The 24,762-nt window shown below is 45.7% G+C and overlaps 2 protein-coding genes across 7 annotated transcripts in view; one reads left to right on the forward strand and one right to left on the reverse strand.

Annotated features, from left to right (window-relative positions):
- Positions 1–24,762, forward strand: part of LOC127482723 (golgin subfamily A member 2) — a 252,334-nt gene that overhangs the window by 212,272 nt on the left and 15,300 nt on the right. Inside the window, exon 1 of one of the 6 annotated variants that reach the window (XM_070064243.1) lies at positions 24,143–24,355. The exons of 4 other annotated variants lie outside the window; for them this stretch is intronic. The gene's annotated coding sequence lies outside the window, so the exon portion shown is untranslated. Of the gene's footprint in view, positions 1–24,142; positions 24,356–24,762 lie in introns of those variants that run through there. One more of the 6 variants, XM_070064244.1, reaches the window with a different exon arrangement.
- Positions 1–24,762, reverse strand: part of LOC103347431 (translation initiation factor IF-2) — a 779,171-nt gene that overhangs the window by 144,659 nt on the left and 609,750 nt on the right. The gene's annotated exons all lie outside the window — the stretch shown is intronic.

A 24,762-nucleotide genomic window follows, 5' to 3' on the forward strand; every position in this document is an offset into this window, starting at 1 on the left:
TTTCAACACTTAAGAATAATTGTGTGTTAATTAAAGAGTTCAACCAATAGTATTAAGTATTAAGTAGAACAAAAAAAACTAAAAGGGATAAAGTATTAAGTTGTTCCCCGACAGTCAGGACAAGGGCTGATCAAGTCACTGTTTCTCATAGTGTCCATTTCACTTCAACAGGTTTCCTTTTTGGTGCTCAGTCAAAATCTCTTGATTTCTTCTGTGATCCACTGTTCATTCAGGAGCATGGTGTTCAGTCTCCATGTGATTGCATACGTTCTAGAGATTACTGAGTTGCTGAATTCCAGTTTCATTCCATGATGGTCCGAGAAGATGCATGGTATGATGATGACTTTTTGGAACTTGTGAGACTTGCTTTATTGCCTAGCATGTGGCTGATACTAGAGAAAGTTTCATACACTGGAGAGAGAGATCTGTTAGGTCCATTGGTCTATAGTATCAATAACCTCTTCTGTTTCCTTGCTGATTTTCTGTCTGGTTCATCTATCCATTGCTTAAGTGTGGTGTGAAGTGCCCCATTAATATTGCATTTGAGTCTATGTCTCCATTTAGATTCCTTAACATTTATTTAAATAGCCAGCTACCCTGAAATTGGGTGCATATACGTTTATAATAGTCACATCTTCCTATTGAATTGATCCCTTAATCATTACACAGTGCCCTTCTTTGTCTCTTAAGTTTTTTTGTTAAGGTCTATTTTGTCTAATATTAGGATGCCTACACAAGTTCTTTTTTGGTTTCTGTTAACATGGAATATCTTTTTCTATCCTTTCACTTTCAGTCTGTATGCCTCTTTGTTGGTGAGATGTATTTCTTGTAGGCAGCAAATAGATGAGTTTTGTTTTTTAATCCATTCAGCCAGTGTGTGTCTTTTAACTGGAGAGTTGAGGCCATTTACATTCAAGGTGATTATGGATAGGTAACAACTTTGCTCTGCCATTTTTCCAAAAATATTCCTGTTTTTTACTTTGGATTTTTTTGTACATTTACTGGGATATTTTCTCTTGTAGAGATGACTGTGTTTCTATGTTTCTGTGTGCAGCGCATTGTTAAGCATCTTTTGCAGGGCTGGATGGTTGGTGACAAATTCTTTCAGTTTCTGTTTGTTATGGAAGGTCTTTATTGCACCTTCATTCATAAATGAGAGAGTTTTGCTGAGTATAGTGTTCTGGGTTGACAGTTTTCTTATTACTTGGAATATATCTTGTCATTGTCTCTTATCCTCTGGGGTTTCTGATGAGAAGTCCACTGTGAGTCTAAGTAGAGATCCTCTGAAAGTAATATTGGCATTTCTCTTGCACATTTTAGTACATTTTCTTTATTTTACTGTGGAGAGTTTGATTACAATGCCATGGTAAGGATCTTTTCTGGTCATGTACATTAGTTCTGTGTGCTTCCTGTACTTGGAAGTCCCTTTCTTTTTCCTAATTAGGGACATTTTTTGTTACTATTTCACTAAACAGGTCTTCCAATCCTTTCTTTCTATGCCTTCAGGAACTCATAGAACTCATATTTTGGGTCATTTGATAGTATCCTGTAGATTTCCAACAGTGTCTTTTAGTTTTCTAACTTTCTCTTGTTTTTTGTCTGACTGTATAATTTCTTGTGATTTGTCTGCTAAGTTGGCTATTGTTACTTCTGCTTTTCCAATTCTGTTAAAGCTCTCCACTGCATTTTTATTTGTTCTATTGAATTCTTTTTTTTTTTTGACAGGCAGAGCTAGACAGTGAGAGAGAGACAGGTCTTCCTTCTGTTGGTTCACCCCCTAAATGGCCACTACGACTGGTGCGCTGCGCTGATCCAAAGCCAGGAGCCAGGTGCTTCCTCCTGGTCCCCCATGCAGGTGCAGTGCCCAAGCACTTGGCCCATCCTCCACTGCCTTCCCGGGCCACAGCAGGGAGCTGGAATGGAAGAGGAGCAACCAAGACTAGAACCCAGAGTGCCAGCACTGCAGGCAGAGGATTAGCCTAGTCAGCCATGGTGCTGGCTCTATTGAATTCTTAATTTCATTTTGATTTCTCTTTTAAGGTATCAATTTCATGGGAGAAATTTTCTTTCATGTCATGTATGAATTTCAGTAGTTTATGCATTTGCTTCTGATTCTTTCAGAGTAATCAATTTTTGAATTCCATTTCTGGCATTTCTTCAGTATTATCATCTTCACAATCTAGTATTCAAGTGTTGTTTCATTTAGGTGTGTTGTTTTCTTCCTTACTGTTTCCTTTGGTGCATTTGTTAAATGGCATTTGTGGAGATGCCCAGTGGTTTCTTTTTTTTTCACTGTGGTGGCTTTTGTCTTTGTATTATGCCTCTGTAGATTAGTGGAGTATCTGCTTTCAATGAATAGATAGAGGCAGGTGGTAGGTGTGGCCAGGGAACTCTGTCAGTTCTCCATGATGAAGAGCATGTCTATGGTGACACACCTGGATTTGACTTGGTAAATTTGCTCTTTATCAGGAGAGAGGTTTATTCTACTTAGCTGAACTCCTCTCCTCAAAGGAGACTGGTGTCTGAGCGCTAGCCCCTGGGAGTATTATATTCATCCACTCTGCCACAGTGACCACACAAAGGATCTGTGCAGTCCTCAGAGTAAGCTCAGATTCTGCAGCAATGTCCCTCACCAGGTAACCAGGGAGTCCTAAGCCTGTGGGTTCTCCCACAGTGACATCCCAAAGTCCCAGCCACACCCTGAGCCCTCTCATGCACACATCTCAGCACACAAGCCTCCCGCAGTCACGAACACCCAGCTCCCTGTTAGCTCTCCCCACCAGACTCTGGAGTCTCTACTTGGCTGGTTCTGGCACTGAAAAGCTGGTGCAGCTATTGGGTATGTCTGAAATGGTGCCTGCTCTATCATCTTGTACAGGACACAGTTGCAGTGTGGTGGGGAGAGAAAAATGTGCCCTCCCTTTTTCTTCCTCTCCTCTAGTTTTGCAGGTATACTATTCCCCATGGAGCTCCAAGAAGGGTTCCCTCTAGGCTCTTCATGTAGCTTTATCATCAGTGACTTGGGATGTTGGTCATCTTAATCTAAAAGCAGATGCTATATATTCATCGATTAATTTCTGGGATCTGTATTCCACTCCATTGTGCTATATATATTTTCTTTACCAATACTGTGTAATTTTAATATATATGGCTTTGTAATATGTTTTGTAGGCAGGTCTTGTGATGCCTGCAGGTTGACTGACCCTGCCCCCCAAATCCCCATATACACCTTTGGCTAATCTGGGTCTTTTTTTTATCTCATGAATTTCAGGATCACTTTTCTAATTCTGTAAACAATGTTCTTGATATTTTGATAGTTACTGTGTTGAATCTGTAGACTGCTTTATGTAGTGTAAGTATTTTAATGATATTGACTCTTCTGATCCATAAGCAGAGGTAACTTCCCAGGTTTTTGTTTCCTTGTTGATTGCCTTCATGAGTGATCTGCAGTTTGCATCGTAGAAATCTTCCACTTCTTTGGTTAAATTTATTCTTATCCATTTGATTTTTGTAGGTATTGTGAATGATCTTTTTTTCTTGAATTCTCTTTCAAGGAGTTCATCCTTAGTGTATAAAAAAGCTAATTTCTTTCTCCTCCCTAAATGGTCTTGCTAATACTTCCTGTACCCTATTAAAGAAGTGTGGTGTAAGTGGACATTATTATCTTGGTCCAGATCTGATGGGAAGTGTTTTCAACTTTTTCTCATTCAGGATGTCATATACAGCCTTCATAATGATGAGTTATGTTTCTTTTTTAAAAAAGATTTATTTTATTTATTTGAAAAACAGAGTTACAGAGAGGTAGAGACAGAGAGAGAGAGAGGTCTTCCATCCACTGGCTCACTCCCCAGCTGCAATGGCTGGAGCTGTGCTGATCCAAAGTCAGGAGCCAAGAGCTTCTTCCAGGTCTCCCACCTGGTCAGGGCCCCAAGGACTTGCGCAGACCCTATGTTTCTTCTATATCTAATTTGTGTATTTTCTTAAACATGAAAAGGTGTTGAATCTTATCCAACATTGTCTTTGCCTCTATTGAGGTGGCCATATGCTTTTTTATTTTTTAGTTCTTGTGATTTATGTTGTTTATTGACTTGCTATTGTTGAAACACTCTTCATTCTTGGGATAAACTGAAGTTGATCATGATGTCTGATTTTTTTTATGTGGATTTTAATTGAGTTTTTTGAGAATCTCTGCATCTTTGTTCAATAAAGATATAGGTCTGTTTTCTTATTGTTTTGTCTTTTTTGTTTTTGATAAGAGTGACACTGGCCTTGTAAAGTCAGTTTAGTAGGGTTCCATCCCATTTAATATTTTGAAATGGTTTGAATATTACTGGAATAAGTTCCTATTCAAATGTTTAATAGAATTCAGTAGCAAATCCATCGTGTTTTCAATTTTTACTGGAAGGCAGATGTTTAATTACTGCTGCAATCTTGTTTCTTTTTATTCTTGTAGTTAGATTTATATCATCTTGATTTAATCTTGATAGGCTCTAAGAATCCTCATTTATCCACTTTCTCGAGGTTTGCCAGTTTATGTGCACATGCTTGTTCATAGTAGTTTCTTAGCATCCTCTGTTTCAGTTCAAATGTCTGCTTTTTCATCTCTAATGTTATTTGAATGTTTCTCTTCTTTTCTTTGCAAGTCTGGCTAAAGGAAAATCTATTACATTAATCAGCTCAAATATCTTTTTGTTTTATTGATCCTTTGCTTTTTTAAGTTTCAATTTCATTTGTTTCTGCTTTGGACATCATGATTTCTCACCTCTTTCTGGTTTTGCATTTGGTTTCCTCCTGTGTTTCTGTGTCTTTGAGATGCATCACTGGATCTTTGAGACCATTCTGTATTTTAATGTAAGTTAATGCTATCAACTTCCCTTTAAAACTGCTTTGGCTGTATCCCATAGATGTTGATAAGTTATGATTTCATTTTATCTCAAAGTTTACAATTTTACTTTTTTCAGTAACTCCTATATTGTTAGGGAACCATTCACAGAGAAAGTAATTGTAGCACCGTTTGAAGCAAAGTAACTGTAGCACCCTTTGAAAGAAAGTAACTGCACAGCTGCAGTGACACACAGCTTGAAGGAAAAGTAGAGTAGTAGCCACCCTAGCTGGTAAGATTTGAAAATGGATGGCCTAACTAGATGGCCTAACCACAAACTGTCATTGCCATGATGACAGGACCCTGGGGGGTGGGAATGTGGGCGGGGCTAGCCTCTAGAAACTGTATATAAGGGGACCCTCAGACGCTGTAAACCAGAGGTTGCTCAGTCTCTTTTCCCGGTCCCTCGTGCCTAGTGCCCACAGGGAGAAGCTCCTGGTCCATAGTGCCTAGTGCCTGCAGGAGTAGGCTTGAGTGATCTCTCCTCCTAGTCCCCTAGAGTATCCATAAAGTGTGTTTAGCTTGACCTTCCTCAGTCTCCTCAACTCTTCCTTCGTGGTAACCTGGCCAGTTCCCGAAGAGGGGAGATCCTGACAGCTGGTGCCCGAACAGGGACCTGAAGTCAGATGGTGGTGAGGAGACGAGCCCTTGAGGAATCGTCAAAAGGGTGAGTAGTGGTGGTTGAAAGAGACCATGATGGGTGGGACGTCCCAGTCAAAAGAATATAGACAGGCGCTAGTGAGTATAGAGAAGGTGAAGATCCTTCCAGGCCAGCCAACAAGATGCAAGAAAGTGAAGTGCTACTCACCAGGAAATGTAACATGGGCTTGTAAGCTGGCAGCAGCTTGTACAGGATGGGACCTCCAAGATCTGCAGACCTTGGAAGAGGTACAAAACCTCCTGGAGGAATTTCTACAAAAAGGAGAAGGCGCCACAACAGGGAAAGACTATAAATGTGCAGTAGACACCCTTAAGGTGTTAATTTGTTGTGGCAAGGAATTAAATCCAAAAAATACAGGAGATGCCAGTAAGCTCTATGATGCCATAGCAGAATGTAGGGAAAAACCTCAGGTTGTTCCCAGGGAGTTAAGCAAGGAAGAAAAAGCAAAAGAACAGTCAGCTTACCTGATAATGTTAAGAGGTGGTAGATGAGAATATGAGTCTGTGGGACGTGGACTAATAGCCGCTTGGCTTAAACAAGTTCAGGAAAATTGTCTCTTACACCCGGCTACCATCACTTATTTTGCAGTAATTTCAGTGAACTTTACATCGGTAGACATCAATATGCTACTGAATGTAACTCCTGGCTTTGCAGCAGAGAAACAGCTAGTCATAGATAAGATAAAAGAGAAGGCGATGCTATGGGATGAGATGCATCCCCCTCCCCCAGCCGACGCGGCTGGATTAGTGCCACTAACATCAGATCAGATAAGGGGAATTGGATTATCACCAGAAGAAGCAGCTGGCTCTAGATTTGCTGATGCCAGAACCCTCTATAGAACATGGGTTCTTGAGGCGCTTCAAGAATGCCAGAGAACTATCAGTGGGGCCCCTAAAGCAGTTAGCATCAGACAAGGGCCCAAAGAACCCTACCCTGAGTTTATTAATCGATTATTTACTCAGATTGATATGGAAACATCTAGAGAGGATTTGAGAACATATTTAAAGGACACCATGAGCATTCAAAATGCTAATGAAGAATGTAAAAAGTTGCTTAGAAATTTAAGACCAGGAGATTCATTAGAAGAAAAAATGTATGCCTGTAGGGAATTTGGGTCCACCTCCTATAAGATGGCCATGCTGGCAGAGGCCTTAAAGGCTGGAGATAGACAGCAAGGGTCAAGAAGTTTTCAGGGAACTTGTTACAGATGCGGAAAAAAGGGGCATATGGCAAGAAATTGTAGGAGTGGAGAAAAACTCCGCTAAAATGCTATAATTGTGGGAGAACAGGACATATTGCAAAAGTATGCAAACAGCCAAAAAAACGGGAAAGCAGGGGGCAATGCCCCCCGGACCATGATGGCATCTTCCCAGAATATCCACTCATCTATCCCACCATCAGCCCCACCCCTGGGGGAAGCACAGACAGAAGCCCCTGCGACAGCGATCTACCCAAAACTACCAAAGTAGAATTAAAACAAAGACCTACCTTAAAGGTAAACCTGGGGGGGAGATATAATAGGACTGTTAGACACAGGGGCTGATTTAACTATAATAAGGGAACAAGAGGCTAAAGGAATAAAAGAAGGGATAACAGAAGGATGGAAAAATATAGAGGGGGTGGGAGGGTGCTCTAAATTACAAAAAATATCACAGATTACACTGAAAGACAAAAAAGGAAGGAAGACAAAGACATCCATTCTAATATCCCCAGATATTCCCATCAATATATTTGGAAGGGATATCTTAACGAAGTTTGGGGTAGCCCTAATTATGGCGCAACTCTCTACCCAAATCACCCCAATAAAGATAAAAAGGAAAGATCCTAATAAAGGTCCCTTGATTCCCCAATGGCCTTTAACCAAAGAAAAATTAGAAGGAATTAAGGAAATAACAAAAAGTCTACTAGAGGAAGGGAAGATATCTCCAGCAGACCCAGATAATCCCTGGAACACCCCAATATTTGTGATAAGGAAGAAATCAGGCAAGTGGTGAATGTTAATAGATTTTAGAGAACTTAATAAATTAGTAGACAAGGGAAGAGAAGTTCAGTTAGGTATTCCACACCCTGGAGGATTACAAAGAAGAAACCAGGTTACTCTTTTGGATATAGGGGATGCTTATTTTACCATCCCTCTGGATAAGGACTTCAGGCAGTGCACTGCCTTTACCATCCCAGAGGTTAATAATCAAGGTCCAGGCCATAGGTATGTTCGGAATTGCCTCCCACAAGGTTTTGTATTAAGTCCCTTGATTTACCAAAGTATACTAAGGGACATACTAGAGCCCTGGAGACAACAACACCCAGAAGTAGATCTTTATCAATATATGGATGATATATATATTGGGTCCGATCATTCCATAGAAAAACTCAGAAAAATGCTTTTAGAAAAGGGATTCGAGACACCAAATGAGAAATTACAAGAACAATATTCCTATTCATGGATGGGGTACTTGTTGCACCCAAATAAATAGACATTGCAAAAACTAGAGTTGCCAGAACTTCAGAGAAGCCCACCCTAAATGAACTACAAAAGTTAGTAGGACTCCTTAATTGGATGACCCAAGCTGTTCCCGGAATTAAGACAAAACCTTTTACTCTTATGATGAAGGGAAACCAAGAGTTAAATAGTATCAGGGAATGGACCCCCAAAGCAAGACAGGAGTTAGGGACTATAAGGAGGCTATTACAAGAACACAAACCTTTAAGCTACTGGTACCCCAGCAAGGAAGTTTACTGTACAGTTATGATGGGAGGTAACACCATAAATTATAAAGTGCACCAAGGATCTGATATTCTTTGGGTAGGTAGACAGGAATTTCCAAAGGTATTAGCAGCATCTCCTCTAACTAGAGCCCTAAAATGTCTACATAAAATCAGACAAGAATGCATTATTCAAATAGGGCAAGAACCTATATATAGGTTACCTATTAAAAAAGAGGATTTAGATGTTATGATTCAGGAAGACCCCTACTTGCATTGGGTACCACAGATTGGATGTATCCATGTGCCTTTAATGCTTAGAAGGGTGCTAAGCAGTCTTCAAGGTCATCCCGTGCCAGGACCTACTTACTATGTTGATGGAGGAAGCAAACAGGGGCAAGGAAAATATGGCTTTTGGAGATCAGATGGAGTTAAACTAGTTAAGGAGAGTGAGGGAAGTAATCAAGAATTAGAAAAAAGAGCCATGTTACTAGCCTTTCAAGAAGGACCCCCAATAATGAATATAGTTACAGATTCTCAATATGTATATACATTAATTGAGGCCATACCCCTACCTGTAAATATTGAAGAACCCTTGCTTAGAACCATACTAGAAGCTATGGAAAGTAAAGAAGAGATTCATATCCAATGGGTGCCTGGACATAAGGGAATCCCAGGCAAAGAAAATATTGACAAATTAGTTTCACAAATAAATACAACTCAAATAAACCTGGTAGTACAAGGTGGCCACATTAAGGAAAAAGAACCAGAACAGATTGGATACTCCATAAGTGCCCCCAAAAGATCTGGTACTTATGCCAAAGGTAATAGAGACCCTTAACCTTCAAACACAAATTACCATAATCCCAGGACAGTGAGGGTGGATAACAGAAACATCAGAGATGACTGAGGCCAAAGTAAGGGTAGTTGGAGGTTTCATCAGCCCAGGAGATCAAAATCCTTTAAAGATAAGATTGGTTAACCCATCCCAAAAAAATAGTATATGTAAAAGCAGGACAACAGTAGCTGTTATTTTTAATGCCTGTCCTCCATGACATAAGTAAGGCACCAAACATCTTTTTTCTAGAACATATAGAGACAGCCACGGATGATCATGCTAAATGGCATAGTGATGTGTCATACTTGAGACAACAATTCAGCTTACCAAAAATTGTAGCAGAACAAACAATAAAGAACTGCCCCAAGTGTGTACATAAAAGAGGAACTACTCCTCATATTAGTAGATCAGGGTCAGGACTGTGGCAAATGGATGTGACCCACTATGAGGCCCAGCTAATTCTGGTAGCCATTGAGACATCTACTGGCCTTCTATGGACTAAGCTAATTCCTAAGGAGACTGCTCAGGAAACAGTATGAGGAATATTAGAACTACAGAATCTATTTCATATCCAAGCACTCCCTACAGATAATGGCCTAACTTCACAGCAGAAAGGGTCATGAGACTGTTCCAATATTTAAATATTGATCATACCACAGGCACACCCTATAATCCACAGTCACAAGGAATGGTTGAGAGAGCCAATCAATCCTTAAATCAAGAAATGGATAAATTTGCCAATGTAGTTCAAACCATTGAAGCACGGCTACAATTGGCTCTTTTCACCCTTAATCAAAAGAAAAGGGGAGGAATAGGGGGCTATACCCCTACTGAAAGATATATTCATCAGAGATGGCAAGAACTAGAGCAAATGCTCCAACTCCAGAAATTTAAAGATAAAAAACTCTTGCTTTTATAGATTACCAAACAGTAAAGACTGGAAAGGGCCCACAACCATCCTTTGGAAAGGAGAAGGAACAGTAGTGATCGACACACTTGAAAAGGGGATTATTAGCTTGCCCCAAAGACATGTTAGGATGGTTCCAGCCCCAGGACCTCAAGACTTGGGAATTTCCAATTAGGCACTAATGGAATATCAATTGCAATTATCCTGTCAAAAGAACTCATATGTTTGTAAGATGCTTTTTACAGAAAGAATTAGGGATTTCATATTCCAGAGCTAGGACTAAAGAACTCCAGAAATGGCAGCAGCAGCAGCAAACGGAGATGGGACCCAGATAAAGGTAAGTTAATTGAAGGTGAGCAAATGCTTAAACAATTTAAAATATTAGGTAATTTAATGAGATTGTGGGAATCATCTTAATTATATTGCCAAGGATAAAAACAGAACAAGTGTTAGGCCTAGTAGAAAACCTACCAGCCTATACATATCCTGATATTAATAATTTGCTTTTATTTGTAAAAATGGCTCAGAGCAAAGATATACTATAGGTAGACCTCCAAGTAGCAATCAGTCAACACATTGTTTTTGGCAGGCAGGATATGAAATGTTTCACAAACATTTTGTAAAAATTCCAGTAAGGGAAGACCCAGGAAATTGGACAGGTAGAACAGAAGGGGAAGTATTGTATGCTAGATGCACACACTCATTAGATTCTAAAAAGGAGCTTGGTTGCTATATAAGAGGCCTGAAATGGGAAGAGAGAATGATAACATTCTTGGCTCCATATATGGTGGTAAAGGCAACTCCCTTCACATATGTACCAGTAAATATGTCTGATTTGACTATACCAATAAAACCTATGCACAAAAAAAGAGACTTTGGAGTAACAGCAGCTATTGTCACTATAGCAGTGTCAGCAGCCACAGTAGCTGGCGCTGTGACTGGAGCACTGGCTCTAAGCACTACCCAACTACAGGGAGATTCCTTGGAGTCCCTCCTGAAGGTAATTCAGGAGCAGCGGGCTCAGCTAGGTGACCAGTCAACACTGCTTAAGACACATGCTGGCCGGCGCCATGGCTCACAGGGCTAATCCTCCGCCTAGCGGCACCGGCACACCAGGTTCTAGTCCCGGTTGGGGCGCCGGATTCTGTCCCGGTTGCCCCTCTTCCAGGCCAGCTCTCTGCTGTGGCCAGGGAGTGCAGTGGAGGATGGCCCAGATGCTTGGGCCCTGCACCCCATGGGAGACCAGGAAAAGCACCTGGCTCCTGGCTCCTGCCATCGGATCAGCGCGGTGCGCCGGCCGCAGCGTGCCGGCCGCGGCGGCCATTGGAGGGTGAACCAACGGCAAAGGAAGACCTTTCTCTCTGTCTCTCTCTCTCACTGTCCACTCTGCCTGTCAAAAAAAAAAAAGACACATGCTATAGGGCTCCAGATGCTCGAAGCACGCACAGTACAAATAGAACAGATAATTACTATACTAGCTTTGGAAAGAGAACTCAAGTGTGAAGTGATTGGAAGAGTTTGCATTACTGTCGCTCCCCCATTCGTGGAGGAATGACACTAAACCCTGTACTGTTCTTTTGTCTGCTCGGCCCTTCCCGGGTTTGCTGCTGGTCCTTCCCAGGTTGGCTGCCGACCCCTCCACCTCTGTGGAGGGGCGGCTCCCCTGCCACTTTCCCCACTTCCGCGGAGGAGTGGCACACCACTGGCCGGCACTCTCGGGGGCTGCTCAGATGTTATCCGGATGTTCCCAGTGCATGTTGTCTCTCTCCTCCTTTATAGTCCTCTTCCACCAATCCCAACTCTGCTACCCACACGCCGAGCACGCTGCTCTCCTCCAATCAGGAGCAGGATCAGCTACTGCAGCTTGTCAAACTGATGAGGCAGCTGCGTAGAGGTTGTTTGGTCTCTTTCTCTCAGCGCCATATTGTGGGAGAGCAGATGCATAGAATAAGTCTTAATTCCAGTAACTTAGTCTAGTCTCAGTTGCTCCCCACACATTACCACCATTCTGTGGAACAATCTATCCATTCCTAACGCAACGCAACTACCTGATATGTTCAAACACAACCATTCTACCTGGCTAGAGTGGGTAAACGCAACAGCTCATCTTGAGGCTAACATTACTGAGAGCGCTCTACAGATAATACAGCTTCAACATATAGTGGCATTTAAGATAGGTCAAGTCAGAACAGTGGAACAGACAATAAATACTCTGACTGACACAGTTTCCTCTTGGCTCCCATCCTGGAAATGGTTTAAAATAGGAGCAATATTTTGTATGGTTCTTGTATGCTTGCCTATCTTACAGTACCTCTTCTCAATTGGACAGAATTTCGTGAAGGGATACCTAGCCCTCCGAAAGGAACCCAGCCTGCCAGAAATAGAAGAGGAAAAGGAAGATCCCGAATCTGGAAATCAATCCGGAATATGCTCAAGAATGTTCATCCCCTTGGCCCAGCGGCTCAATGGGCTTTGCAGGGCTACGAGCACATTTAAAGAAAAGAAAAGGGAGGACTGTTAGGGAACCATTCATGGAGAAAGTAATTGTAGCACCATTTGAAACAAAGTAACTATAGCACCCTTTGAAAGAAAGTAACTGTGCAGCCGCAGTCGCAGTTGCGCCCAGCTTGAAGGAAAAGTAGAGTAGTAGCCACCCTAGCTGGTAAGATTTGAAAATGGACGGCCTAGAAGGCCTAACCACAAACTGTCATTGCCATGATGACGGGACCCTGGGGGGTGGGAATGTGGGCGGGGCTAGCCTCTAGAAACTGTATATAAGGGGACCCTGAGATGCTGTAAACCAGAGGTTGCTCAGTCTCTCTCCCAAGTCCCTCGTGCCTAGTGCCCGCAGGGAGAAGCTCCTGGTCCATAGTGCCTAGTGCCTGCAGGAGTAGGCTTGAGTGATCTCTCCTCCTAGTCCCCTAGAGTATCCATAAAGTGTGTTTAGCTTGACCTTCCTCAGTCTCCTCGACTCTTCCTTCGTGGTAACCTGGCCAGTTCCTGAAGGGGGAGATCCTGACACAAAGGAAGCTCCTGGTTCCTGGCTTCAGATCAGCACAGCTCTGGCCATTGTGGCCATCTTGGGGTGAGAGAGCGGATGAAGACCTCTCTGTCTCTACCTATTTCAAATAACTAAATCATAAAAAAGAATCACTATGGTACATTGTGCACCTCCCTGTGTGCCACTCACCAGACAGCTGGCTGGGGAGTTTTGGATTCCACCCAAAGACTCTTCTTCTAGGTGTAACAATAGATTATTCCTAGAAACCAAAGAAACAATCTTCCTTCCCCAGAGAAGCTACTGTATCATTGCAACTAGATTTGGTTAGACAGGTCCCAGGGGAGCATGAACAATTTAGCTCCTCGATTCCAAGAGTATCTCACTGAAGCTGTGACCATGGATCTAATCTGGGATGAGAACACACTAGTACATCATCACCACTAGCAGTTCAGCCATCAGACAGAGAGCTTGGACAAACTATTTCAGCACCGTGCAGGGCATTTTGCAAGGAGAGAATCTAATGCCTGGCCAGACCCACAGGCTCAGGCAAGGCTGAAATGTGTTGAGATCTTGGGCTCATCACGGTTCAGGGGTCTACCCAGGTGTGGCTGATGGACATCCAACGTGGAGGAATCAGCTCATCTAAGGAAAAACCAGGGTGTCTTACTGCTCCTACCGATCCCGGAAACAGGTGAGTTAATTTCATTCTGACCACAATTGGCCCCATTGTGGATTACACAGGCACACATTTCAACTGTGCTCCTGTTCTGTGAGACAAAGTATCTCCCTGTGCTCTACTTTGATTTGTTCTTTGTCTTCTTAGGTGAGTTTGCTTTATCTACCCACCAAGCTTGTGCGTTCAGGGTACACTGCTGTTTCTTTCATCTTTACAAAACCACACTGCCTGACACCTTAGCATAATTCAGATCCTCAAGATTTCTGTGGAAATTAACCAGAAATGCCAATGTAAGTAGAAACAACAGAATGCAGAAGTCTCCATGTATGCATCTGTTGAATCTATTTAACCATCCATTCATCCCTCTATGTATCTGGCATTTGCCTGTATTGGCAAAGAAAGATGCATTATACAGCTGCTGACACTCCTGAGCCATTTGGGGAGGATCCCAGGGACCAACATGTCCATGTCCCCATCTGGAGACCCAGGAGAGCCATTCATTCAATTCTAGGACACTATCAGAGTATTAGTTATCTAAGGCACTAAGGTAGGAGGGTCTGCTCCTGCTCATGGACTGAGTAGCCCTTTTGCTCCACTCAAACCTCACCAGGAAGGGCGATTTCCCTGACAAAGTCTACAGATGTTAAACCTAGCCAGAAGTACCCACACAGAAACATCAAATTTATGCCTGGCCAAATGTGTGGGCACTTGGTGGCCCCATTCAGTCATTACATAAAATCACCTTTCATACTAGGATCAAACATGAAATGAAACACCAGGAGTAAGGCAGGCCTTTGCATTCACAGCCATAACAGTTGATATGCATAGGCAGACAGGAGGAGGAGGGCTGGAGGGGAGAAGGGGTGAAAAAGACAGGCAAGGGGAGGGGCTCACTGGAGGACAGGAAGATGGAGAGTTTGGAAACACCAGGAATCAGAAGACAAGACAGGGCTGGCGCTGTGCTGCAGCGGCTTAATGCCCTGGCCTGAAGGGCCATATGGGCACTGGTTCAAGACCCGGCTGCTCTGTCGCTCCCCCTATTCACGGAGGAATGACACAGGACCCTGCGCTGTTCTTTTGTCTGCTCAGCCCTTCCCGGGTTTGCTGCTGGTTCTTCCCGGGTTGGCTGCCATCCTTCCACCTCCATGGAAGGGCGGTGCCCCCTGCCACTTTCCCCACTTCCACGGGGGAGCAGCACACCACCGGCCGGCTTTCTTGGGGGCTGCTCAGATGTTCCTCAGGTGTTCCTGGTGCATGTTGTCTCTCTCCTCCTTTATAGTCCTCTTCCACCAATCCCAACTCTGCTACCCACACGCCGAGTACGCTGCTCTCCTCCAATCAGGAGCAGGATCAGCTCCTGCAGCTCATCACTCAAGTTGGTGAGAGGCAGCTGCGTAGAAGCTGTTTACTCCTCTCCCAGTGCCATATTGTGGGAGAGCAGATGCATAGAATAAGTCTTAATTCGAGTAACTTAGTCTAGTCCGAGTTGCTCCCCACATGCTCCACTTCTGATCCAGCTCTCTGCTATGGCCTGGGAAAGCAGAGGAAGATGGCCCAAGTCCTGGAGGAAGCTCCTGGCTTCAGGATCGGCACAGCTCCAGCCGTTGCGGCCAATTGCAGATGGAAGACCTGTGTGTGTGTGTGTGTGTGTGTGTGTGTAAAACTCTGACTTTCAAATAAATAAATCTTCAAAAAAAAAAAAAGCACAACAATGTCATAAGGATGAACAGCACTGTGGCATAGCAGGTAAAGCCGCCACCTGCAGTGCCGGCATCCCATATGGGTGCCAGTTCAAGACCTGACTGCTCCACTTCTGATCCAGCTCTCTACTAACGCCTGGGAAAGCAGTAGAAGCTGGCCCAAGTCCTTGGGCCCCTATACCTGCATGGGAGACTCAGAAGAAGCTCCCGACTCCTGGCTTCAGATCAGCACAGTTCTGGCCATTATGACCAACTGGGGAGTGAACCAGTGGATGGAAGACTGACATCTCCCTCTCTGTCTCTGCCTGTCTCTCTATCTCTGCCTCTCTCTCTCTCTCTGCCTCTCTCTGCCTTTCCTTCTCTGTGTAACTCTTTCAAATACATAATAAATCTTTAATTTAAAAAAAGGCATCAGCAGAAAGAGTAAAACTTCAGACTGAGCACAGCTCCCTGAAGCGGAGCCCTGAGCTCCAGCTCAGTCCCTCACCCTCACCCCATCATGACCAGCACTGCAACCAGGGCCAAGTTTCCTGAACTCAGGAAGCAGCTAGCAGAGATGTGCAGCTATCTCCAAACAACCCTCTCATGTGGGCAAAATGTATGCTTTCATGGGCATCACCTCAGTTCCCACAGCAAGAAAACTGCGGTCCCTGCCTTCTCTCATCCCTGGGGGTCTTTGAAGCTCAGGACAGCCCAGGAAACCACAGGCACGTAATGAAGGCAAGGCCACGCATGTTTGCCTCTCAGGGAACACACACACTCACCACGGGCAGCCCTCCATTGGCTGACAGATGATTCCTAAAGCTTGGTCTGTGTGAGAAACAGCCTCACCCATCCACTCAAGCGATGGACTCGACTCAGTGAGTGCAACAAGAGCAAGACACGACTTCCGATCTTGCAACGCCTTGTGCCAGCACACCAGGAGCAGGTTCCAGAAAGCTATTTATTTCCTAGCAAGCAGATCCCTCCCCCAGTTCCTCATTGGCTGAGTAACAACAGCGTGACAATCTTCCTGGCATTTGCTTCAGCTGTTTGGCCACAACCTTCCTGGGTCCCTAAAAACTCAGGTGCATGGAATCTACCATTCTTACTTTGAAAATGCACCAAGTGTTTACTTCTCACAGGGAGGAATAGTGGTGAGGAGTTCTTGGGCAAGGCACCTTTGTGCAGAGCAGTGTGTATGAGGGGTGAACAAGGGCTTGTCTAGGAGAAGATATACTATATTGGCTAACACAAATCTGCACTCATGTAGAAAACTCACACTCTCATCTGTGGGAAATCACTAACCTCTCCCACTCCTGAATATGGCCTGGAAAGGGTCTATTGTAAACTGCCTGCATGTCTGTATCCTCTGGCAAATTACAAATTCCCAAACACACCCCCAACAGTCTTAGCCTAGTACTTCTCCCAGTGGTGGCACAGATTCCCAGAAGTAACTTGGGAGTTTTGCCCCCACATGCTTGAAACAATGGGATTCAGACTCATTTCTGTGCCTTGGTTGTCAGCTTCTAAGCAGCTGTGTTTCCAGCTCCCATTCCATGACAAGCAAAGTCCCCTATCATCCATGCCCACCCACACTCCAACACTGGAGCCCACAAAGAACTGTGGGCTGTGTTTTGGGCCCTTGTGAGACTTGCTGTCTCCCACAGTGCACATCAGGAGGAAGCTGAAATCAGGACTGGACCAGATGTAAGCACAGGAAATCCTATGTGGGATGTAGACGCCAGGAGGTGACTTATTGCTGCCCCAGGAATCCACCTTTTACTCCTATAACACTTAAGAGGGAATTACATAAAATTATACACAGGCAAGTTTGTGCACACAAGGCATGACTATGTTATCAATAACAAGAAAAGCAGTATTGGACCAAGGCACACAGGAGCAGAATTTGTGTATGCTATTGTAGGTGGCATCGACTCAGACTAAGGGGCTATATATTTAGGATGCTGTATGTGATCTCAGTATCAACATATTTGATAATCTTTTAGAGATTTATTTTTATTTATTTGAAAGGCAGAGTTATAGGGAGAGGGGGGGAGAGAGGCAGATCTTCTATCCACTGGTTCACTACCCAAATGGCCTCATGGCTGAAGCTGGCCCTGACCAAAGTCAAGAACCAGGAACCAGGAGCTTCTTCCAGATCTCACATGGCTGCAGGGGCCCAAACCCTTGTGCCATCCTCCACTAATTTGCCAGGTGCATTAGCAAGGAGCTGGACTGGAAGTGGAGCAGCCAGGACTTGAACTGGTGCCCATATGGGATGCTGGCATCACAGGCAGCAGCATTACCTGCTACATCACAAACACCAGCCCCTAGATAATTTCTGTGTACATGGAGGACAAGTTCAAGGGCATTTAACTAGCTGTGAGCCAAAGCTGCACCAAGGGTGCTCGAGGCTGGCCAGGACGCCACACGGCCCCTCAGGGCTCAGGCTGCGAGCACCTCCAGGCAGCAGTGGAGGTCAGGGCACATCAGAACGAACTTTGAAAAATGGATTTGAGGGGCCAGTACCATGGTGTAGCAAGTTAAGACTCTGCCTACAGCACCGGCATCCCATATGGGCGCCAGTTCAAATCCCAGCTGCTGCACTTTTGATCCAGCTCTCTGCTGATGCACCTGGGAAAGCAGCAGAGGATGGCCTAAGAAATGGAAATGCAACAAACACAACAATGCACCTCAAGGACCGCAAAAAGCAAGAAAATCCCAGAGTTAGAAGACAGAAATATCAGAACTGAAACATGAAATAAAATTTTTTTAAAAAGATGAGTTGCAGGCGTGCACCTTCCGGATAGGTTAATGCCGGAGAGACCTCGGAGAAACCAGACGCGTTTATCGGCTTTTCAGCTTCCACTTTATTTTTTAGCAGACTCGGGTTACATGTCGCAAACGCCCGCTGTCTTCGCCTCCTCCAACCCTCTTATATATCCCCCTCCCACCGTCCACCTGTTTATATATGATTCACGGAAAACATGTTACCAAATCAGCAAGAAACAAAACTTAGTAAATGTGGGAAACATGCAATAACAGGATGCTTAAAGTCAAAACAGGATCTTGCGGTTAGCAACGGGCAGGGTGGAAAAAGCCCAGCACTAAACTTCTTGTGCTTGTACATGTCGGGAGGGGCACAGCTGGCCAGGCTGTCCCATTCCCCGACATCTCCCCCTTATTTCTTTGCAAAATGGAGTGGTACTGTGCCTGTCTTAGGTGACCAACAGCATCTATCGGGCTTACCCGTCATTGGCACATGAACATGAGGTGTGGAGGGAGCGTTCATGCCCTGTCTTAGGTTGCCTTGAAGACCTCTCAGAACTTACCCATCTTTGACTACCGGTCCAGCAGATTCAGCCACACCTGAATCTGTCCATTTTGCATGGGGTACTGGTTATTGAATGTTAGCATGGCTTATTTAACCACCATTTGTGTATTACGCTGACGCCTGAACAGCCCTTGCAAGATCCGAACAATAATTGATCCTGTTATAAGCACAAGAGCCAGCCCTATAATAGCGGCCCATTGTTCAATTGGATTCCAACTACCATTTAACATGCTACCCAAAAGATGGGACTGATTAGCGGCAAATGAAAAGTGGTTGTAGGGGTAGGCGGTAACACAAACTGCAGTAGATCGAATAACACAGGGTATGCCAGCCAGGCCTGATCTTGCAATAAATCCGTTCATTGAGTTAACAGCTGAATAGCAGTATATCATCAAGTTCCTGGGCGGTAGATCTTGTGATGCTATCAAGTGTGGACAGTGTGGAGGTTTGGCTCACGGCCATGCCAATAGCGGCCACACCAGCTGATAATGCCGCAATTACTGCAAAGATGACCGCGGTGACTCCGAAGACTCTCCTGTGTCGAACAGCCATTGAGAAGTCCTTCTCAGGCACCGCAACTGGTACAGGAACCCAAATGGGAATCTGCGCAACCACCAGTGTTTCCACTTCATTTAATTTTCCTTTAACACATGAGGAAATAACTCCTGTAGTGCAAGTATTATTAGTAGCATTACAGCAATACCAAAAGAAGGGAGGCTGAAGGCAAACAGGGGATGATACATGGGTTTCGTTGGGTGATGAAAAGGCAAATCAAGAAGGTGCAAAGAAATTAACATTAAGGAGCAACAGGGAATTGATCAGAGGTGGACAGGCATCTGGAGAATTGGGGGTGCCTGAGGAGTGCAAGAAGGAAGTGGATTGGTAGGAGGGTAAGGAGCAAATGGTCTGTGACACTCCTGGCACCTGAGAGGTAGCGACTCAGATCGAAAGGCTATAAGTTCCCCTGTAATATTGGCTGTGTAAGAACTACCTGACTCATTCCAGTTGATAACATCTCCCATGGAATAAGTGGCCAAATTAATACATGGCGTAGGAAAGCCAGTATAATTATAACCACAAAGATCTGCACCAAACTTGGGCTTATGGAAGCATAGCGCTCCCAAAAGGTGGATGGGTAAGTTAACCTGGCCCTGATGGGAAGAATTGACAAGACTGTTGTAAGGCACTCCGAATCTTTCACCTATGGTAGAGTTATGCAAATACACAACTGGCAGAAGGTTAGAAGAATTAGAAACAGGTAGAAGGAGAGGTAGGGCTCTCAAGAGACCCCAATACTCATCCAGCTTGGCCATCATTGGTGACAGTTGCGTCATTATTAGTAGGAGTAGAATCACGATCATCTTGCCACTCTATTGTTCTTGTCCGTCTTTCTGGAGTCCAGATTGGATTTTTTTCTTCCTGTGGGAGAAAACAAACAGCACCTCATACCCTTCTTATTAATGGGTATGGGCCTTTCCATTTGTTATCTTGTGGGTCTTTCCACATAATCATTTTTCTAATGGGTGGCTGAGCTTCTGTTGGTTCATGGGGTTTATTACTATTGGGGGTCTGTTTCGAGATTACATAACGTTCTGCCGGGGTGAGACCATCATCTTTTTTATTTAAAAAATTTATGGTAAGTAAGGCGAGGTTGAGAATGTCTTTAAGGGGAACGGGATAGTGCCCCTATTCCCCCTTTTTGTTTTAATACAAAATTTTTCAGATACAGATTAGTGCGTTCCACAACGGCTTGTCCAGTAGGGTTATATGGGATGCCGGTTAAATGAGAAATATGAAAAGTTGCTAAAAACTCAGCAAAAGCCTTAGAAGTATAAGCAGGTCCATTATCAGTTTTTATTATATTAGGAATTCCCCAAGAAGCAAAACATTGTAACATATGTTGCATTACATGGGAGGCAGACTCTTTGGCGGCGGCGGTAGCCATAACTACTCCTGAGTAAGTATCCACCATAACATGGACACAGGATAGCTTGCCAAAGGCAGGGATATGCGTTACATCCATTTGCCAAATGTGACATGGATAAAGGCCCCGGGGATTAGCTCCAGTGGGCATAGTAACAGGCTGATGAATAACACATTTTTCACAATTTTGGACAATAGATTTAACTTTACGAATATGGATATTAAACCTCATACTTAAGGTCTTACTATTAACATGCCAAAGTTTGTGATATTCCGTTGCCTATTCCATGGCAGTGCAAGCTAAAAGGAAGCGGGAATGTTGATCGGCAAGGGCGTTTCCCGCGATGAGAGGACCTGGCAGAGAGGTATGTGCTCTAATATGGGTGATAAAAATGGGATCTGATCTCCTAAATAAAGCGTGCTGAACAAGCTCAAAATAAGGAAACACTGTAGAACTTTTGGATATTAGCGAAGGGGAGCCTAGCCTCTTAACAGCATTAACAACATATAAGCTATCAGAAACGATATTAAGAGGACCCTCAACCATATTTTTTAATTTTTTAATTATTTTTTAACTTTTATTTAATGAATATAAATTTCCAAAGTACGACTTATGGATTACAATGGCTTCCCCCCCATACCATCCCTCCCACCAACAACCCTCCCCTTTCCCGCTCCCTCTCCCCTTCCATTCACATCAAGATTCATTTTCGATTATCTTAATATACAGAAGATCAGCTTAGTATACATTAAGTAAGGATTTCAACAGTTTGCTCCCACACAGAAACATAAAGTGAAAAATAATAGATGATTTTTTTAAATGATGATGAAATCAGATCAGACCTATTGTCATGTTTAATCCCAGTGAGAGTCAAGTTGGGAATTGATAATTTCTTTCTTTTTTTTTTTTACAGAAGATCAGTTTAGTATGCATTAAGTAAAGATTTCAACAGTTTGCACCCCCATAGAAACACAAAGTGAAATATACTGTTTGAGTACTCATTATAGCATTAAATCTCAATGCACAGCACATTAAGGACAGAGATCCTACATGAGGAGTAAGTGCACAGTGACTCCTGTTGTTGACTTTACCAATTGACACTCCTGTCTATGGCATCAGTAATCTCCCTATGCTCCAGTCATGAGTTTCCAAGGCTATGGAAGCCCTCTGAGTTCTCCGACTCTTATCTTGTTTAGACAAGGTCATAGTCAAAGTGGAGGTTCTCTCCTCCCTTCAGAGAAAGGTACCTCCTTCTTTGATGACCTGTTCTTTCCACTGGGATCTCACTCACAGAGATCTATTGCCAGAGTGTCTTGGCTTTCCATGCCTGAAATACTCTCATGGGCTTTTCAGCCAGATCCGAATGCCTTTAGGGCTGATTCTGAGGCCAGAGTGCTATTTAGGACATCTGCCATTCTATGAGTCTGCTGAGTATCTCACTTCCCATGTTGGATCACTCTCCCCTTTATTTATTCTATCGGTTGGTGTTAGCAGATACTAGACTTGTTTATGTGCTCCCTTTGACTCTTAGTCCTTTCATTATGATCAATTGTGAACTGAAATTGATCACTTGGAGTAGTGAGATGGCATTGGCACATGCCACCTTGATGGGATTGAATTGGAATCCCCTGGTATGTTTCCAACTCTACCAATTGGGGCAAGTCAGCTTGAGCATGTCCCAAATTATACATCTCTTCCCTCTCTTATTCCCACTCTTATGTTTAACAGGGATCACATTTCAGTTAATTTTCAACACTTAAGAATAACTGTGTATTAATTACAGAATTAAACCGGTCATATTAAGTAGAACAGACAAAAACCTACTAAGAGGGATAATGTATTAAGTTGTTCATTAACAGTCAGGGCTATGCTGATCAAGTCACCGTTTCCCATAGTGTCCATTTCACTTCAACAGGTTTCCTTTTGTCTCCTCAGGAAGACTGAGGAAGGCCCACCTGTGGGCTGTGGTTGGGGTGGGGGAGGGCTGGGGGTAGTCATGATGCCACTGTGTGTGGGGGGCACGCAGACATCCTCCCCACATTGGGTGGGCTCAGAAATCCTCACGGGATGGAGGGCGTTGGCACCCACACAGAATTGGGGGTGCTGGCACACTCACGGATTGGAGGCCACTGGCAACTTCATGCGTCGGGGGGCACGGGCTCCCTCATGGGTCGGGGGGCACGGGCATTCTCACAGTGTTGGGGGCCCAGGCACACTCACAGGGTTGGGGTGCTGGCATCTTCTCTGATCGGCGGATGCTGGCACCCTCATAGGTCGAGGGGCCCAGGCAACCTCAAGAGGTCGGGGGTGCAGCCCCCCCATGGGGTTGGGAGGCGCTGGCACCCTCATGGGGTTGGGAGGTGCTGGCACCCTCACAGGGTTGATGTCTACTGCAGCCCCCCGCACGGGGTTGGGGTCCGCAGCCATGCTCACGGCTCGGTGGCCTGGACATCCTCACTGGTCGGGGGTCTCAGGCACACTCATGGGGTTGGGGGGCGTAGACTTCCTCACAGGTCGGGGGGCGCAGGCCCCCTCACGGTTCGGGAGGCACAGAAATCCTCACAGGGTCTGGGGGCTTTGGCACATGCACGGAGTCAGGGGGCGCAGGCACCCCCACTGGTTGGGGGCGCAGACATCCACGTGGATCTGGGAACGCAGGCACACGCACGGGGTCTGGGGGCACAGGCTTCCTCACGGGTCAGGGGGGTGCAGCCACCATGACGGGGTCGGGAGGTGCTGGCATCCTCACGGGGTCTGGGTCCGTAGCCATGCTCACGGTTCGGGAGCGCAAACATCCTCACGGATAGGGGGGGCACAGGCTCACTCATGGAATTGGGAGGTGCAGGCACACATACGGGTCGGGGGCACAGACACCCTCACGGGATGGGGTCCGCAACCATCCGCACGGGTCAGGGGGGCGCGGGCTACTCACCGTGACCAGAAGGCCCCGAGGCAGCTGCGGCCGGGTCCTGCTCAGCCCTGGAGGGAAGCGTGGGAGAGGCTGAGGCCCCGGAGCTGCTCTGAGGGGAAAGGGGGCCCGTGGGGGCGCGGGCGGAGGAGCCGCCGGGACCTGGGCGCGCCCGACTGGATCCAGCTGGGCGGGGTCAGCGTGGGGCCCCTCGAGGAAGGGCTGGGTGTGAGAGGGCAGTGTCTGGAGGACGTGAAAGGGACCCTGAGGGGATTTCTGAAAGGAGAACGTCTGGGGCACATCTGGGAGGAGTCAGAAAGGAGTCGTGAACTGATGCAGTGTCCCCTGCTCTGCGCTCCGCGCACCTCCTGAGCCCTGGGGTCCGAGGGCCCCGGTTCGGGGGCGCCTGTGGAGAAAGGGGGTTCAGGGCGCGGGCCGGAGAGCGGCCTCTGGGGTCCGCAGACTAACTAGAATTCTGTGACGGACGCCATGAGAGGCTCCCAGAAAGCTGCGTGCGCACCCAAGGGAAATCGCCCCACCCCCAGAGTGGGCGGTGACAGAGCTGCACGCGCAGCTCCCATTTTGACGCCTCGGACCACGCCCCTCTGTTTCATCTTTCTCACTGACCAATGGGCTTGAAGTGTGGCGACCACGCCCACCCAGCCTCGCCTAGTTCTGCCCTGAAGCTGCTTCTCCTGGCTCAGTCACATACCTGCGCGGTAGCTGCCAGGAGGAACTCGCGTTGGTTGCTGGGATCGTGATGATGTGCCCCACCTCGCACCCTCCCCGCGGTGTCGGAGGAAACCTGACAGAGCAAACTGGCTGCGGCCAAGAAAAAGGTAAAACATCGGGTCGCGCCCCCCGGCCCAGCCCACTGCCCCTCTGACAGCCAGTCCGTGGCCGGGGTCTATGCGGCTACTCAGACACTCTGGTCGAGCCAGAACGCCCCTTTGGCTTCCCCCACCCAAGTCCTCTCAGCCAGCACCGCCCCCTCAGCACCCAGCCCCCGCCCTGGCTTGTCGCCCCTGGGTGACTTTGGGCCATTGGCTCCTGGGGCTCCTTGGCCCAGCCTCAGACCTCGCCTCCGGCCTCCCGAAGCCGGACCTCCTTGGGGTCTGTGGGCTCAGTCTCCAAGGACTCGGGTCCCTACCCTGCGCCCCACCTCCCCCTGCGCAGCGCATGGGTAGGGCAGAGTGGGATGTGGTGAGGTCAAATCCTCCTGGGGACTGGCATTACCTCCAGCTCG

This window comes from Oryctolagus cuniculus, chromosome 19 (assembly GCF_964237555.1).
Source record: "Oryctolagus cuniculus chromosome 19, mOryCun1.1, whole genome shotgun sequence".
NCBI classification, from domain to species: domain Eukaryota; kingdom Metazoa; phylum Chordata; class Mammalia; order Lagomorpha; family Leporidae; genus Oryctolagus; species Oryctolagus cuniculus.